Consider the following 12,551-nt stretch of genomic DNA (forward strand, 5'->3'; position numbering starts at 1 on the left):
ACTTGCAATTGGTAACTTCAACCTCACTGGTAGGGGAGCCCAAAGTGCAAGTTTCAATTAATGGTCAGCAAAAATCTCTCTTCCTGGTAGACACAGGTGCCACACACTCAGTGATTGGACCAGAAGGTGCTCACCTCCCCCTGTCCAGTGAGAAAATCAGGACACAAGGTTTCTCTGGGAAAACAAACATTGGTACACAAAACATTGGTACACAAAATCTAACAATGCCATTCCACATGTGTCACTGATAACTATAAAAGATGGACAAGCAAAAGACCTGGGACCAAGTGGGATTTCCAGGCTAGTGACTAGAAGCAATACCAGCTGAACACTCAGAGGATTCTGACTAACAATCTCCATTAGATTTTTATGGTCTATGGCAATGGCGGGTAAGCAGTCATTAAGACTCCAGCCTACATTGACAACACAGAAAGGGTGTGAGCCAAACGCTGCCCATACTGCACCGCTGACCACCAGAGCTGCGCTGAACTTAGAAAATGTTTAGGACCAAAACAATGACTATGATTCCGTGACATCAATTTCATCATCCAGGACTGTGTAATATTAGAGGTACTACTTCTGTATTGTTCTTGATTCACCAACAACTGGTTAGGGTTAAGATGGAAGGATGTGCATACATGTGTCAATCACACAACTACAGAAGGATAAAGATACACTATCATCACATTCGATCAATTTCACAGTAGTTACAGGACTAGGGCAGAATTAATTGGAGTGTTATTCACTCTCTAAAAAACTTGCTTGAAGTCTTCAGGGAGTAGCTAGTGGTTAATGCAGCCATACATACTGATACGTTATACAGCCTGGACCATAACAACAGATAATTGTATTGTGTACACTAAAAGTAGGTCCCAGCCAATGATATGTCATCTTCCCTTTAATTCTACTAACTGTAATAAATGTAAACCTTGTCCATTCTGGTTTTTACTGTACAGAGGTAGCTCACACATTGTTAAAACCATGAAAAATATGTCATCCAGTCAAAAGTTTATTAAGCAACATAACACCATTCTTTCCCCAGAGCCATACTGTTGTCACAGAACACTCCCCTCTCCACTGGTCACGGGATACAGCCCGCCGTGTGCAGTGGGATTTCATTGTCTGTCTCATTTATAACCACACCTATGTTGTTTAGCACACACCTGCACTTGGTTTAGTCTTGTTGTGTCTGTCTCTATTTAAACCACTGTAGGAGTGTGCTTAGGGGTCATTCAATGCCCATGTTTGTATTCATGTTATTTGTATTTGTGTTAATCGTTGATGTTGCATGTGAGTGCCGATTGTCTTTATTGTTTGTTTAATATACATCTGTCTACGTCAAGGGAGTCTGTATGTCCTACTCCCTTACTCTGCAGGACTCGGGCTGTTACAACCACATCATTGATGGAAATTGAACTGATGTGAGGGCAGTATGGGCCAACTCAACTGTATTTCCTGATTGATTTATTCTACAGGAGGATCACAGGTTTGTTTAAGAGGACTTAGGTTGTGAATCATGCTAGTCAAACGTTTTGGGGTTCTTGTTATTTTAATACTAGTGGTCACTATTAGTTATACAACAACCTATGAGGGATAATGGTGTGATAGTACCAGATGTTGTTTGGGTATGTGGTCATGACAAGCTGTATGTAACATTGTTAGTCGGATGGACAAGTCTTTGTGCAAAAGTGATGTTAGTGGTTCCCATTTCTATGGTTTCTGTCCCTGAGGTTGCATTAAAAAGACACAATAATCATCCTATTCATAAGTGTGCTGCAGTATTAGGTAGCTTTGATGATATGGTGTACATAGATGCCAATACTGCACCTGATGGTTCTATTACAAGAGCATTGTCCAAGTTAGAGTCATTATGCAATGAAATAGCCTAAAACTCTAGTGTTGATAATAATATTACTTGATGGTTTGATTCAGTGTTTTGAAAATGGAAACATATCATTTTAAGTGTCTTTTCTGGTGTAGTGATAGGGATAGCCCTACTTTCATTATGCGGGTGTTGTGTTAATCCACGTCTCAGAGGTCTAATTGAGAGAGCACTTGATAAATCAGTATCATCTCAAATGTTTGTTGCTTAACAAGGTATAGTGATGCCACCAGTATATGATAGACAGATACCCTGCTTACATCACATCTGCATCTGAATATCCGTACCTCAAGTACTTCAAACCTCAAGTACGGCTCGGCTTGAAATACTTTGCTTCAGGTCTCATGGACGATAAGCATCGAGACTATTTTCTGTCCTGGGTCCAAGATGGTGGAATGAACTCCCGTTTGCTGTCCGGACAGCAGAGTCCCTTGCAGTCTTCAAACGCAGACTGCACATCCATCTATTTGCAGAATATTTAAAGGACAACTGACACTACTCCCTTATTGACTGACTAATTTAGTACTTATTGTAGGACAATGTTTATGTTGTTTAACAAACTCTAGCACTTATTGTTTATAGCACTTATCATTGTTTAAGATAGACCTTATGTATTTTGCACTTCTAGGTATCAGCATTCATCAAATTCTACAGTATTCTAGTTCATTGGTATGTTTAATTCTAACCTACTGTACTGTACTTGGATATATTCTATGAATAAATGACAAAGCCCCTTTGTAAGTCACTGAATAAGAGCGTCTGCTAAATGCTGTAAATATAAATGAATATCCATTTCAGGTTGGGAGAGGTCTTGGTACCCTTGATGATTTTGTGTCATTTTGACCCATGTTGTGCTCTGAATTATGCTTTTTATAATCAGAAATGTAGTATTATCCTTTGTATTTATTTTAGTTACAATGGTCTTATTCACTTGATATAATTCATAAGTTTGCCTTGTTCCGCATTGCATTGACAGACTGCTGATTTACATTTACAGCGTTTAGCTGACACTTTTATTCAAAGCAAATTATAATTATGACTGAGTAAAATGTCAGTCTTGCTCAGGGACCCAACAGTGACAATTTGGGGCTTAAACCAGGAATCTTCTGATTACAAGTGAAGTACTTTAACCACTGAGCTACCACTGCCCACTGGTTTAATAATTTGATCGAGGAGACTGGATGGACACATTATTAGCAGCTGGTGGATGAACTGGATGGGAGAGTGCCATATTGGTGGGCCTATTGGTATGCAAGTTCTAGCCACCGGGTTGACATCACCTGAGTGATGAGTGAGTGATGATAGCCAGTCGAGGAAAGCATGTGACCGAGGATGGGTAAGATCCTGGGTATACACTGCAACATCCTAAGGCAGGCTCTGTCACGGTACTGGCTTGAACTCCTTGTGGCAGCCTAAGTTCACATATCCCTTGATGTATGGCCAGAACAAATTATTCCTCTGAAGGCTAGTCCTTCATGCCTTGGTTTCAGAGGTATGGCCTATGTATTCAGCAGTCTCATGAATGCAGTGGATGGCTTTTCATGCAGGGGGAAATGAGGGATGAACTTTATCAAGTGTTTATTTTGTTCATTTATTTTTATTCATTGTTTATTTATTTATATTCACATTTTTCAAATGCTTATGTTGTTCAGTTTTTAAAAAATCCATATATTATGTAATTATAGAAAAAGCAGAAATTGCACAAGACCTCTCTTGATAAGTGTATATACCCTATATGTCACTAAACATTTGTTAAAATGTTTGGAAAGAATAGCATAAAAAATAGTAGATTGGTTTGTGTCAAAGTCATGAAAGGGGGGAAATGAGGTAATAAAAAGACAGGGAAAAGACTTGTAACATTGCATTAGAAATATTAATAACATAAAACATAAGAGAGTATAGAGATTCTGTGTCCTTTCAGAGTGATTTGCATACAGGGCAGAGACCTCTGTAGAGGCTCTGGAAAAGATCCTGGGTAGGCTTTAGTGGACCTCAAAGTAAGATATGACCTCTCCACCGGGCTCAGGAACGTATAGAAAAACAATCTTCTTTAGGATAAGGTCAAGAGAAGTCTTCTCTTGGAATGTGGTGGTAACAGGTTCCAACTGGTATGGGTATTGAATATGAGTTTGCATACATTGACTAATGTATGGTTTGGATGTAATGGTGCAAATGCAAACACAAATATGTAAAATAAGGTGGGATGAATGCATAATCACTTCTGACAAATGTATAAAAAAATTGTTTTTTGTCAGATTGTTAGACATTCTCTGGAGGGTGCCTCAGTAATCCTTGCTAGTATTAAATGCAATAAAGGACAGCACCAGCTATTCTCTTCTACTAATTCTGAAGTCTGCATCTTTATTTTATATTTTAATGATCAACTTTAAAACTAGCTCACTTGGGATTTAGGAACAACATTTCCATAATATTGTCTCAGGCTGATGTTCACAGTTGTACACAGATTTGAGTGCTGTGTCTGTGTACACGTGCGAGTGCATGCATTGGGTGCACATGTATAGGTACAGGTACATGCATTGATCTGGGTTGTTTTGTATTTCTAGGTTTAAGGGTGAATATATGTATATCCGTTTTGTGTGTGTGGTCCGGAATAGAAACCGAATATACATTCCATCAGTCATTTCCCTCGTTAACCGTATTATGCACTTACAGTATACGCATACAGAGAATCTGCTTTACAAGATCATTTAATCTGTAAGGATGAGCGGCGGCGAGAAGAGCGAGATTATGGGCAAATCCCGAGTCGTAGTCAGAGTAGTCCAGGGTCATAGGGCCAACACGGAGAGTATGTGAATACATGAGCAAAACAAACACACGATGGCAAACAGGGGAATCAGGCTCTAACAAAAGACGCTAGGGAAAACTCGGGCTAAGAAACACGAAGGCTAGGATACGCGGAGTACAAACCAACAATCAAATAAACAATAAAGCTAACACATAAACGCATCAAGCACAATAAACCTAACACACGCATTCAAAGAAACAAAGAAGAACCAAAAAAAAAAACACAGGCCTCAAGACATGGTTTAAATATATGAGCTTAACAAGACTAGAAACGAGGGACAGGTGTGGAAAATCAAACGAGGAGCGGAGAAAACAAAACTATGGCATGGAACTAAAATACACAAGACAGACTACCCGTAACGGGAAGAAAGTGGAAATTTTCACCTATGCTCTTACATACGAAACATTAGAAAGGCCACTACTTACTCGATATTGAAACGACACACACGGCGTTACTGTTTATAAACATTATAACTAAGGATTAGACCTATACTACTGGTAATATTATTGGTTAAAGGTAATATTAACCACATCTGATAAACCTTTATGCACGTTCAGTCACCTAGGTCTACAGAGCATTTACGTTTAACATTCTTTAATAACGAAAGTAACGTTGACAAGTAGATAACTGAACATGCACTGATAAACTAAAACAGTAAAGTCAACTGACATTTCGGTGAAAGACGCACATTAGACACAAAGACCAGGTACCTACTGTCACCAGTCTTTGATGTTGCTACCAATCCCTGATGACACATGCCTTCATGCTCCTGTTGGAAATTTACAAGAAGATAAAGTGAAGAACGACAGAGCAGTAACAGAAGCAGCTTTTGTTCACAGCTGACCTCATGTGTGCAGTGGTTTATTCTGCAAAAACAATTAAGGCCAAGGCATCCCCAGAGTCTTCTCCATGTCTCTTGTCTCATCTAGCTGCCACAGATCTTCCTTTACCTGTTTTACTGCTTGCAGTCTGGTACTGAAGAGAAGTCATATATTGGTTGCTGGCAATGTCCATGTTACTATCAGGAAGACTAAAAACTCATGATAATTTTAAAAGATGGTTGAGTTTAAGAGAACGTCAAGACAAGATAAAGACAAACTTAAGACAGCTACTCTGAACACCTTACGCCAAATGACTGAGATGCCCAGAACGCACCACAGCTCTAGCAAAATTATCATGATTTTATTCTGACAGTGGAAATTTTTCTGTGACAGTGACATTGCTTGACTAGTCATTTGGTATGAATAAATCACACGATATAGAAGAATAATTGTCGATATAGAAGAATAATTGACAGAAATTCAAGTATTTACTAAGCTGAAAAAAAGATCATTCCTGGGCCTCTCAGTTCTGAGTTGAATGTCATCTGACTTGAATACCCCATTACTCTGTCCATTCACTCTCAAAGTTACAAGGAAAGTTAGTTTTAGACAGTTTATGTGACCGCCCAAAATATTCCTATAAATGATAACTTAATCATTAAATTAAATCATCATGAGTGACTGAACAAAGGATTTAGATAATCAAAGCATCCTTTGTTTGTTTAAAAGATTTAAAATTGACAAAAAGTTTCTCACATAAGGTAAAATGATAGGGCTAAACATTTTACTCGGAGTGTATACTGTAAAATAAATAATTAACCTCAAAATTAAAGAGTGCATGTACAAGTACTACGTGTGACGGGGGTCTCCCCCCTGCCGAAAGCCACTATAATTCAGCGGCGTTGAGCACGTGGACTTTATTTACGTTTGTCTTCTGTTGCCTGTCACTTGCTTCTGTTTGTGTTATTCCACACTTCCCACAGGTGGTGTGCATTATCTATCAGTAGCCACACCACCTGGGGGTTATCGTGTCACTATGTTTCAACTTATTTAAGTTTAGTTTTTATACCCGTTGTCAGTCACTGAAGTTACGCTGCGTTTTAGGTTTTTGTCTTGCGTTCATTTTCAGTAACCGCTTCAAGTGAAGATTTTTGTTTGCTTCCTTCCATTGTCTGCACGTTCTTCACCCGTGACACTGCAAGCTAAGGCTAACTAGTTATTGCATTGTTTAATATTAATCATCATCATTTTCAGTCAGAGTAAGAGTCAATATATTAAATATAATGTCTCATAAATAAAGACATCAGTAAGCACTGATGTAACATGGAGCGATCACGAAGCGGATGCGTACGATGAGAAGAGCGAGATTTATTAGGGGCAAATCCAGCGTCATAGAGCCAACTCGGAGAGTAGGGGAACACGTAGTAACAAAGCAAAAGGATAAACGGACACAGAAAAGGCCAGAACACTGTCTACGTACAAAAAAATGCAGACAGCCTGAAAACAGCTACCTAAAGCAAACACAGAGGCATGGATTAGCAATGACTAGCAAACTAGGACAGAAAACGCAGGGCAGTTAAGACTGACAATGAACAGGTGATGCAAATGAGAGCGAAAACCAAAACGGCGACCGGAACAGGAACGGAGAAAGTTAAACCATGACACGAGACAGAGACGCTAGGGACAACTGAGTGGCTGTGTAAATGGAGTAATAATGTAGAAAGGTATACATTCTATACCTGTGGGTAATTAGTAATTAAACTCTGTAGTCCCATCAATGTTGGTATGCCTGCTTGAAGTTGGACAGATCCTAGGATTTGCCCACCAACAAATATTTTAATTATTGAATAGATATTATTTTATGGTATGACATTCATTACTGTTGTGATGAGTATTGTTCATGGCTAAGGTTCCCAAAGCAATTGTCCTGCAAACTCTCTTGGAATGCATCCATGTCGGGGATGAGGTTGTGCAGTATGGGAGATCACTACTACATTAGCGGACTCAGTGAGTGAACAAGGAGAAGAAAAGATTACACGTGTAAAAAAAAGTTTTTAAATACAGAGGCATTCAAACAGCATATTCTAGTTAAGAACCCTGTCTGTTTAAACAGAAGTGTTAAACCTGTTTAATTTTTCATTGTTACCTCTTAGCATATTCAGGTAACATTATTAATAACTTTACATTGAAGTCTTATTTATTAATTATTATTATTGTTAAAACATTAATAGGATAAAACCATTCAAAATCAGTTTAAGATTCTTAATTATTCGTTTTTCCACGATAGATCGCATCTTGTTTTATGGCAATTCGCTCACTTGAGGTATTTTACATTGATTTGGGGCCTAAACCAACTAATCCTTATTTTAAATAGGGTTATGTTTGATTAGTGTATATTTATACAATAAGCTCATAAAAAAAAAAATGCACAAATACCAAAGCAATGTAAAACTGCCACAAATCGGATCAGTGCCATCGCAATTACGCAGCTGTGGGGTTTAACAGCTTTACGCGATCTGAGTGCAAATTTGGGGTCCGCCGGGCAACATATAGCCTACATACAGAGTGGACTGTGCGCGCGTCCTTGTTGTCCACAATGCTTTAACACAAGATGACGTGTTAGGTGGAGCGCAGCGCTTCACTTCCGCCGGCATACAGCCACGGATTCACAGATGCTGGCTACTGGTAGAGGCAAAGTCGCCCGCGTCATTGAGGCGTTACATTGGACTCTTGCTGTCGTGCGAGTTGTTCCTTTCACCCATAACATCAAACGGTGGAAAAACAGACAATATGTGTAGCTTTTACACTACTAGACTCAGCTGTCCGCAGTGAATTCTGCGTCTTTTCGGGAGATTTTACAAGAGGTAAAGGCTCACATTTCGTTTCGTGTTGTATCATCAAGAATGTTCGTGTGTTAAACAAGGAAGTCTTATGAGCGGTATATGAAATTTGTGAGTACCCATCAGAGCAGTCCTGACAGATTCTGACAGGTAAGTGTCACTTTCCAAAAACTGGAGTTTTCAGTGGAATTTTGATGAACTGGAGGTAAACTGGATTAGGAGAACTTCTAAATATAGACTACTGTAGCGCATTAAAAGGGTTACATTTCTAGCGTGATTGTTGGGTAATTTTGTATGTAATTTGAAATTTGTCATTTTGTTTGGTGTTTTGTTGAGGTCATTGTAATTCGCTTTTTTATTAGATTAAATCGATTTACGTTTCACAGATTGTACTTTTGTTCGAAGTCAGATGTTTTTGTCTCTAATGTTAGACTGAAGGAATTAAACAAATAAGGACCTTAACCTATTGGACAATGTATACAGATCTCAAAGTTATCTGTTAAAATACGGATAGTTTTCATATCATTTAATCAAGGCTGTCACGAACGGATCAGGAATGGCAACTAGAGATGTCCTGTCATTAGAGCGCGTGAATTACGTATAGTGTACAGAGACCGCGGCGTCAGTGCCAATTCTAATGCCACGAAATATCATAATTAAGACATTTAAAAAATAACTTTAGAGGTGGTCTCTGTCCTCGGAAAATGGAAGATAATGGAAAAAATTGAGACTTTTAGAAATCTAAATGTTCAATTGATGCAGTTGAACGTTCCTTGAAGTTTTGTGTATTTATTGAATTATTATTTTTTGTTTTGAAAGTGTATAGTTGTATTGTTTTGAAAGTTGTATTGATTGACAATTTTAGTATTTTTCTGATAAGTATTAAATGGCTTTAAACTTGAAAATTGAAATAAAACTAAACTATGAACCAGTTATGAACTACGGAGATGCATGCGCTTTGTAGATAGGTGCAACAGATTAGATGCGCTTGCGTCTAGTTTGAGAGTGAGATAAAGGGGGCTTATTGCACTTGTTGCACTTGCTTGCATGGCCCTAGAGAGATCATGTTGTGCCCCTACCCCGCAAAGCGCAAGTGCTTAACGGCGCTCAGAATAGCCACCAGAGGGCCTGTTGGATGATGCGTTTTTATTTCATAGACGTCACAGTCCATTGTGTCGAGAACAGCGTGGAACACAGTTTCTTTTTCATGATCATTCGTATCAGCCTGGAATCAGCCTTGATAGTTAGTAGAGTTCATCTGTCTGCCTTTACATGTGGAAGTCCTTCCATGCGCTATCCCACCCGCTTTTAAATAATGGTCGCTGCCGAAGAGCGGGGAACGATCACCTACGTATCGCGAATTGTACCTAAGCATCCTGAAGTTGTAACGACGTCAGCAGTATGTACGAATACTATGCAATGTACAACCACACAAACATACACGCACACAGAGTATGGTCTATACATTATATACAATATATTATGCAAAATGTCAAGCTCCTACGTATGTATATAAATAATTTTAAAAATATTCTGCTCACATAAATGTTTTCATTTAATTTATAAAAAAAAACAAAGCTGGAATCAGAAGCATCATTTTGGACAGTTATCAACAAAAGCAGCCATCTTAAATCACAGATAACCTTTTGTGCCATTTTTGCTTCATTGCTAGAATCATTGTTCTTAAGAACAGAGGCCCAGAAATGTTTTACGAAATGTTACATTCCCATATGTAAACCTGAATTTCACTGGAAATGAACTGATCTATCACTTATCTAATCATGAAACTGTTTTATTAACCATTTTAGGCTACTGTGATAGGCCACTTTTGGCATTACTTTTTTTGTGAATATAAAAATGACATACACAGGCACACAATCCCAGTCTGGGCCAGGTCATTCTCGGCTAGCTGTCATGTCCATTTGTGTGATAAATAAGCCATCTTGCCTGATATGTCAAACTAAACTCTCTTGGCAGACAGAAGGAACTACTATGTGATGTAGGAATCCTGGTTATGGATCAGGTCCACATTTCCTAAAATCATCGTAGTATTAAGATCATCTATAATGAGAGAGTGTGTGCTCAGTGTAATACTCACTCTACCATTTAAAATGATCTTTGTTTTCCAATGTTTTTGTGAAACTCAGCACAGGCCAGGAGTGTACAAGGTTTTGCATTTTAAATCACATTACTACAGTCACAAATTCTGATTTCCCATCTTACGACTACATGTAAGGCTCATTTTCTAGTAGTGTGAAATTAAATTTCTCATGCAGTTTAACACTTAGATTAGTATAACAAACTTTTGATGGACTATAAAAAGCAATTTGTTTAAAAAATATTATACACTTGTAGCTGTGCCACGTACCAGTTCTAGCATCATTTCACAAAGCAAAAAAGGAAAGGGGTAATTCTCAGTGACACAAATGTTTTATACAGTTTCGCTACATTACCACTTTCTGTTCATTACTCTGTTTTACCTGCATGGTTTACTTTTCACTTTTAACAACATTGTATTGTGTTACAGTTTTTCAAGGTTCACTGGTAATGTTTTTCATGGGTTATCGTGCAAATTGGATGTATACAATGAATGAGGAAGACTACTTTACATGCCTTTAAATTAAAATGTTGCTTTTATGTTACGGGGGTCTAACTACAGTCCTGAGGGGAAGACTGTCCAGCACAGTTTGATGATTTCAGTTGGGCTATGTGATCGCTGCACCTGTTCACCATGCAAAATCTATAAGAAGGATTGGATTTGGTGTGAAGAAGAAGGAAAATGTTGTGCAGAGTTGCACACTGCAGTCCCTGAATGAAGGGAGAAGAAAGGATTTATTTGCGGTTGAGGACCTGGAACACAGAGAAGGCAACCATTGCATTAGAAATATGGGCAGAAACTTGCATGTTCATTTGTCTGCGCAATTGTTTCCTTAAGGATCAAGTAGTCTATACTATATTAGCTATTTAAACAAAACCTGTGTTTATTGTAAGGTTTATTGATATTTTTTTCTTTTTAGCACCTGTATTTGTAGTCAGGCCTCTACTGTGAGGTTAAAGACACTGACGTGTGTCTGTTCAGTTCTCAAGTTATGTGGTCATAATTACATACATTGTGTACATTTCTACTATAGACTAGGTATGTGTCAGTTCATTTGTGCACACTTCAAGTATTATTTTTGAGGGTGTCATCTAAAATGGTGGGACTATTATATGTCCACTCATGTTTTGACAAATTCTATGGGCCCTATTTCACACCGATTGTTACTGCAACATAGTGGTATTTTTAATATGCATCATATATTTTAAAATGCAATATATTGGTATTTTTAATATCCTCCAAGGTGTGTTTTAGTCATCTTATGCCCTGCACACCTCATGGGCTGGAAGGGTTGGCACAACAAAACAGGAGGTCACAGTAAACGAGGTCAACACCTGTAAGGCAAGGTGTTGGTATTGTGTGAAAATGTAAGATAAAAACTGTAAGGGCTGTGTCTAACAGCCACCAGAGTAATTGGATAATTTGATGATTCTGCCAGCCATTAGGCACATACCAGGAAGATGCCCAGCAGTCATGGTGGCTCATAACATAACATAAGTAATAGTATGACATGGCACGGAAGTTGTAGCCAGGCATGAGTGGAGCAGCAAGCAAAGGCTTATTTAAAAAGAAAACAGAAAGCAGGCTCACAAAGCAAGCTGGAAAAACAAAGTCTTTAAGTAGCACAATGAACCTATCGTGCAACTAAGCAAGCCTGGAAGCTAGGTACAGAATGTAGACTTACAAGACAAGCTCAGAATGGCATGGCACAGTCTACTACAGAAGCTAATGCAAAGTGTTGATGATGGGGATCTGCAGAAATAAACAGGGACAAGAAAAGCAGAAACAGGTGCACAAAATAATGTAATAAGTGGGTGACTGGGGAGTGTGATTGGTAGGTGCAGATTGGTGATCAGTGTGTGCAGGCGAGGGTGGCGACTGGTATAACATACCAACCTAGTAGCGATTTTAAATCTTTGCTCATGATGCGTTTTCATCTCATGAATATACACCTCAGTTTCTTTCTGCCATGATATGTTCTGGGTAGGAATTGAAGTGATATGTTTTCATGTTCAGCCATTGCACTTAACACTTACATGTGGGAATTTTTGAGAGCAAAAGTATGATTGGCTGGGAATATGCTAATTTATTACCTACTACACTT

Source organism: Electrophorus electricus, chromosome 16 (assembly GCF_013358815.1).
Source record: "Electrophorus electricus isolate fEleEle1 chromosome 16, fEleEle1.pri, whole genome shotgun sequence".
Classification (NCBI taxonomy): Eukaryota; Metazoa; Chordata; class Actinopteri; order Gymnotiformes; family Gymnotidae; genus Electrophorus; species Electrophorus electricus.